The sequence below is a fragment of the Nuphar pumila genome, chromosome 12 (assembly GCF_984573655.1).
Source record: "Nuphar pumila chromosome 12, dmNupPumi1.hap1.1, whole genome shotgun sequence".
In the NCBI taxonomy this organism is placed as follows: Eukaryota; Viridiplantae; Streptophyta; class Magnoliopsida; order Nymphaeales; family Nymphaeaceae; genus Nuphar; species Nuphar pumila.
In genome coordinates this window covers 59917393-59923392 of record NC_143260.1, presented here as the reverse complement: position 1 = coordinate 59923392, position 6000 = coordinate 59917393, and positions in this window count along the sequence as shown.

Sequence of the window (6000 nt, the reverse complement as noted above, 5' to 3'; positions counted from 1 at the left end):
CATTAGGTTTACCGAGTTATTGTCATTTAGATTTCGTTTATCTTACTTTTCATTGTTTTAGTATTCTTCGTTTAGCACTATTTCTACTTCTCTCTCTTGTACTGCTCGTGTACATTTGACTTGTGCAGGATCGCACAGGAGTGGAGTTGAAGCGTATACGTGACACGGAAGGGTGCAAGAGTAGAAGCTTCTTTTTACTTTTCAGTTTAGAATTAAGAATTTGATTCTGGGTTTGTAAATATCGCTTTTTACGCCCTCTGCGAAGGGTATTCATTTGTTGTAATAATTAGTTGTTTTTACTTTTCTCGTACATTTTACATTTAATAATTCAGCAATAAAGAAATAGTTTAGAATTGTGTGTTTGAATACGAAATATTCCCGTTCCCTGAGTTCGACCCGGTCTCATCCACTAGTGAGAACCGGTTTTTATTATTTGATGTCTGGTTTTCACATGTTTTACATATAAAAATCTTTTCAAAATTACAACGATTTAAAAGAAGACATCAAATTTTTGGCGTCGTTGCCGGGGAACGGCGTAATATTAGTATTCACTTTATTGCCTAATGTTTGTGTTGCATTTAGGTTTAGAACCACGTATGTTCATATCTTAGAGACGAGCTTACTTTTTTGCACAGCCCACCTACTAGGAACCCCTTAGAGGTGACTGTGTACGATTGGTACCGTACACATAGTTTTTATATTTCTTTGCATAATCTCTATTATGAGTAACTGCGTGGTGTTTGTTTAGTTTTTGTTGTTTTTAGTTTACTCGCTTTGTGGTTTGCGTGGTTTGGCCGCTTAGTGCGTTAGTTAGGTAGAAAACCCAAAATTAGGACGAGTGTTACACCGGTCTACTTCAAGGTGTATGCACAGGCAACGATCACTCGACCCGAGCTAATTGAGTCCCGAGTTTCTTGTTAGGAGAACTCCTCATCTTATCACCATGGCCGAAAATCGGTCGTTGTTCCGTACCCTTAAGGAGTACTTCATGCCCACCATATACAATCCCACCTCCTGCATCACGAGACCTGATGTAGGAGCCAATCAATTTGAAATAAAGGCCAGTATCATTCAAATGTTACCATCATTTCATGGCCTAAGCAACGAAGACCCATATAGTCATATTGATGATTTTCTGGAGATCTGCTCGACAGTGCGGATCAATAACTTTGGAGATGACGCATTGATGTTGACGTTGTTTCCGTTCTCTCTCAAAGATAAAGCTAAACATTGGCTAAAGGCTCTCGATACGGTTCAGATTACCACTTGGGAAGGAATGCAGCGCGAATTTCTTAAAAAGTACTTCCCAATTGGTAAGACGAATCAGTTTCGTAAAGCCATAATCAATTTCTCGCAGATTGAGGGAGAACAATTCTACGAGACTTGGGAGAGGATGAAAGATCTTCTCCGCAAGTGTCCCCACCACCAGGTGCCTCGTTGGCAACTGGTGCAGTATTTTTACGATGGCCTGACCGAGAAGGACAGGCAAATAGTGGATTCATCATGTGGGGCACTTTTATGCTAAAAAGTGAGGATGAAGCGTGGTCGCTTTTTGAGACATTGAGCGAAAATTCGATGCACCATGCGACAACTTCACGGTTCGATAGGGCTGCACCTGCACAGGATAGTACTAAGAAGGCAGGTATTTTTGAAATAGGGATAAACCTTGAGTTAAGCAACAAGGTAGACCAACTGTCCCAGAAATTAGATCAGTTTTTGTTGGGTCCCTCTCCTGTCATGCAGGTGTGCGCGTTGTGTGCGAGTCCTGCACACCATATTTTACAGTGCCCAGTTGCGCCACAGTATCCTGAGTTTGTCCAAGAGCAAGCTCAGATGGCTCAAAACTTCGCTAGGCCCGCACCCAATCCATTTTCCAACACTTATAACCCGGGCTGGCGAAACCATCCCAATTTTTCATGGCGCAACTCACAGATCCAACCCCCTAACCCTTCCCAGAGTCAACCCAGTCAAGGCGGTTATGCGCCTGGATTTCAGAGATCCAGTTATCTCCCAGCCCAACCTGTTTATACTCATCCCCAGTCTCATGAGCCTTCGCATAGTCAGTCCTTCGAGGACAAGATGCTACAAGCATTTTCTGATATTAAAGCGAATTTGAGCTCGCATAATCAGTCTATTTCAAAATTAGAGACTCAAATGGGGCAGCTCGCCGAGGCGCTTAGCAGGCGAAGTGAGGGGACACTGCCTAGCCAGCCTATTGTCAACCCTAAGGGAAAGGAATCCATGCGTAGCTTGCATATGACCAATGCACATAAAGAGCAAGATCAAGTTGTAACCCTTAGGAGTGGGAAGCAGTACCAAGCGAGGGAGGCTGCAGAAGAAAGAGAGAAGATAAGTGAGAAGCAGTCTGTCCCTAAGGTTTTGCCTCAGGAAAGCGAGAAGGTTCTTCCATCGGAGCCTTCACCATCCTACATTCCCAAATCCCCCTTTCTTGAGGAGTTAGAGAGGCCAAGAGCATTAGGTAAGGCTGGAGTGAACATGCAAGAGATGCTTGAGATATTCAAGCACGTTCAGATAAACCTCCCCTTACTAGATGCCATCCAACAAGTCCCTGCATATGCAAAGTTCCTCAAAGAACTTTGTACGCAGAAAAGGAAGTCAATGTCCCATGTGCAGAAAAAGATTTATTTAACTGGGCAGGTGAGCGCAGTATTGCAACATCAAACCCCACATAAGCTCAAGGACCCAGGGATTCCGATCATCTCATGTGTCATAGGAAACATCACTGTTGGGCGTGCATTGCTCGACCTTAGGGCAAGTGTTAACATCTTGCAGGGTTTCTTTTATGACCAATTTTGATTGAAAGAGATGAAACCTACACCTATGACTCTTCAGCTCGCAGATAGATCTATCAAGGTCCCAAGAGGGATACTTGAAGATGTTTTAGTCAAGGTGGAGGATTGTTATTTCCCTGTCGACTTCATGATATTAGATATGGAGGGAGTTGATAGCCCACAACAGACTCCTATTATTCTCGGTCGCCCCTTCCTAGCTACCGCCAACGCGTGCATTAATTGCCGCACTGGTGCGATGGATGTGTCATTCGGAAATAGGAAGATGCGGCTAAACATTTTTCGTGCTGCTATGGGGCCTGCTGTTGAGGAGGCTTCTTTCGAGGTCGATGTCATTCAAGACCTCGTAGAAGCAGAATATGCTTGGTTATTGAGTAATCCACCTCTTGAGGAAGATAAGGAATCACTAGAAGAGCATCACCTAGAATTACTTGCGAATTAGATAGGTGATTTGAATTGGATCGGGCACTTCGAGCCATTCAGAGGTATACAGGATGGGAACACACTGCGCAGTGTCACAGATGACATTATTTTTCATAGAGAGCCCGATTGAGCCTGACTTCATGTCCATTGATCTCATGGACGATGAAGGATTTTTCCGGGGATCCGTCTGGCTGGGGACGTGAAACTTAGCGCTTTATGGGAGGCAACCCATATTCTGTACAGTATTACATTTGCTGTTAGGATTTATAGATTTTATTTGGTTTTATTTTTCTATTCTATGAGTTTTATGTTTTGTCATGTATACATTGCATTCATTACATTCATAGAACGTATATTTTTAATTCATGTCAGGTTATTCTACTCTTTTCCCTCAATTATTTTCTCTCATGTGCAGTCACTTAGTTTCATATAAGCATGGGGGAGTGCCACTGGGACAGTGTCATTCAAGCATGGGAGAGGGTGTAGTTTGCACACCTTGATATTTCTGTTTACGTTCTTGCACATGTTTACACATCTCTCATGAAAAGTAGATTTTTAAAGAAAGAGTTTGAACTTATATGAATGTTATTTCAAATCTGATGTTTTTAGAGGATTTTTAAGCCCCACGAAAAAAATTTCTGACATAGATCTAAAAATTATGGTTGTTTATGCAGATTTCGAAGAAATGATGATAGATACATGTTAAAATTTATTTTGAATCATAAATATGAATATGCACAGTTCTATTTTTGAAAAACTAAGCAAATGAACAAAAGCGTAAAAATGAGCTCAAGAAGAGAAAAAAATAGCATGCATTAGGTTGTTTGGATAATTCCATAATCCTTAGTAGATGGAACTTAGATGTAAGTTGAAACTTTTAATTCCATTTCGAAAAGGAGAGTGGAAAACTTTGTGATCCTAAGTAACTGAGAACAGATACAAGTTGAAATGTTTGACTCTCACGTTATAAAGGTGAATGAAGGAAGTCACTTTTATGTTTTAGTTGATATCTTTTGATATGTATTGAAAAAGTATAGAAGATATTGACATTGCACAAGGCATAAAAGCAGACCACACGCAAGCTATAAGAGAAAAATAAGTGCGCAAAAAGAAAAAAATGTGAAAAGAAAAAAAAAAGAGAAAAGAGCTTAAAAAGAAAGAAAAGTTCAATGCTTAGAAGTGTGATTGAGAAAACCTGTGCAGAAAACATATGAGTGAGGATAAGTAAATAATAATATATTTTTATTGGATTTTTTAAGAATAAAACATAAATAATTATGATATTTAGAAAAGTGAAAGAAATTCTTTTCTGTGGTGTATATATAAAAGACTCTAATTATGTTTGATTTTTTTTGTAACAGGAAATATTTGTGAAAACAAAGTCTTTAATTACCTACTGATTATGAGGATGTGTAATATTATGCATACATGACACAGATGTTTGTGGGTAGCATCACTGCAAACCCTCACGAGACCTTACTCGTCCACTGGGGTAACTCAGGGGTTGAAAGGGCTTGTTGCATGAGCTAAATGCAACCGTGATTCCTACGAAAGTGAGTTAGGTGATAGTTTGATTTCATGCATTTTTCTAGTTTGCTCGAAGACTAGCAAAACATAAGCATGGGGTATTTGATCATGCATATAATTCAGGGTTAATTAACATTAAAATATGCATGATTTTATAAAATAATGTTTCAAAAACCAAATTTTATGTTAGTTTTCGAGTAAATGAGCTAAAATGATTGAAAATTAGAAAATGCTTGAAAAAGTAGCTTTATTTTGCATTTTAGTATATATTTTAATGTTTGTATTTACGTAGTAGTTTTAGTTGTTAATAATTTTTTTTTTAGAGAAACATAATTTCATGTTGCAAGTTAGTTAAATCATTTTTGGTTTTCTTTATAGAAAATAAGAAAAAAAATATTAAATATATAGAATAGAATAGTTATATTTTTTTAAAAATAATAAATAATAATAATCAAATAAGGTTTTTAGGTTTTTAGCAAATAAAAACTGTTAAATAGTTTTTTTAAAAAATAAACCAAACCGGTTCAAACCGGTTTGCATAAAAAAAAACTGAAAAAAAATAATAAGTAACCGGCTTGAACCGGTTTGAAGTTTTTAAAACTCAAAACATTTTCTATTTCAAACCGGTTCCAGCCGGTTTGAAAGGTTTTAAAACCCAGAAAAACGAAAAGAGGGGCGTCTCCCCCTTCCTGAGCTACAGCCCTCTTTTCTTCTCCCTCCTCTCCACTTCTCCTGAGCTTTTCTTCCCCTTCTCCCTCTTTCTCTCTTCTTCCCTGTTTTCTAGTGGAGAGACTTCCAGCAAAGGCGGCAGCGTACGAGCGGTGGAGGCCACCAGCTTCTCCTCTAACCCCTCAAGTTACGGTAACATTTTCTTCTTCTTCTTCTTCTATACCTCTTCTCCTTCACTTCTTTTCCTTCTATGCATTCACGTATTCTCTGTTTCACATCAAAGCATTCATCTGCATACATAATATCTTTTGCATAGTTTTTTTTTATCAATGTGATTTAGTTGCATTGTAGATTCATTTAGCCTCTGAATTCATTCATTTGTTGCACAGCATATGCATCAATTGCATCATCACCGTGAAATCCTCTGATTTCACGGTGAAATTGTTGTCGTGAAATACATTCTCAGATCTGCCGAATTTGTATGGTCTGCTGAACTATGCAATTCATTATCTGTATCATTAACTTTCCTAGTGAAGAGTAGAGTTGTCGTGGTTTATTTGATCGGTTGGAT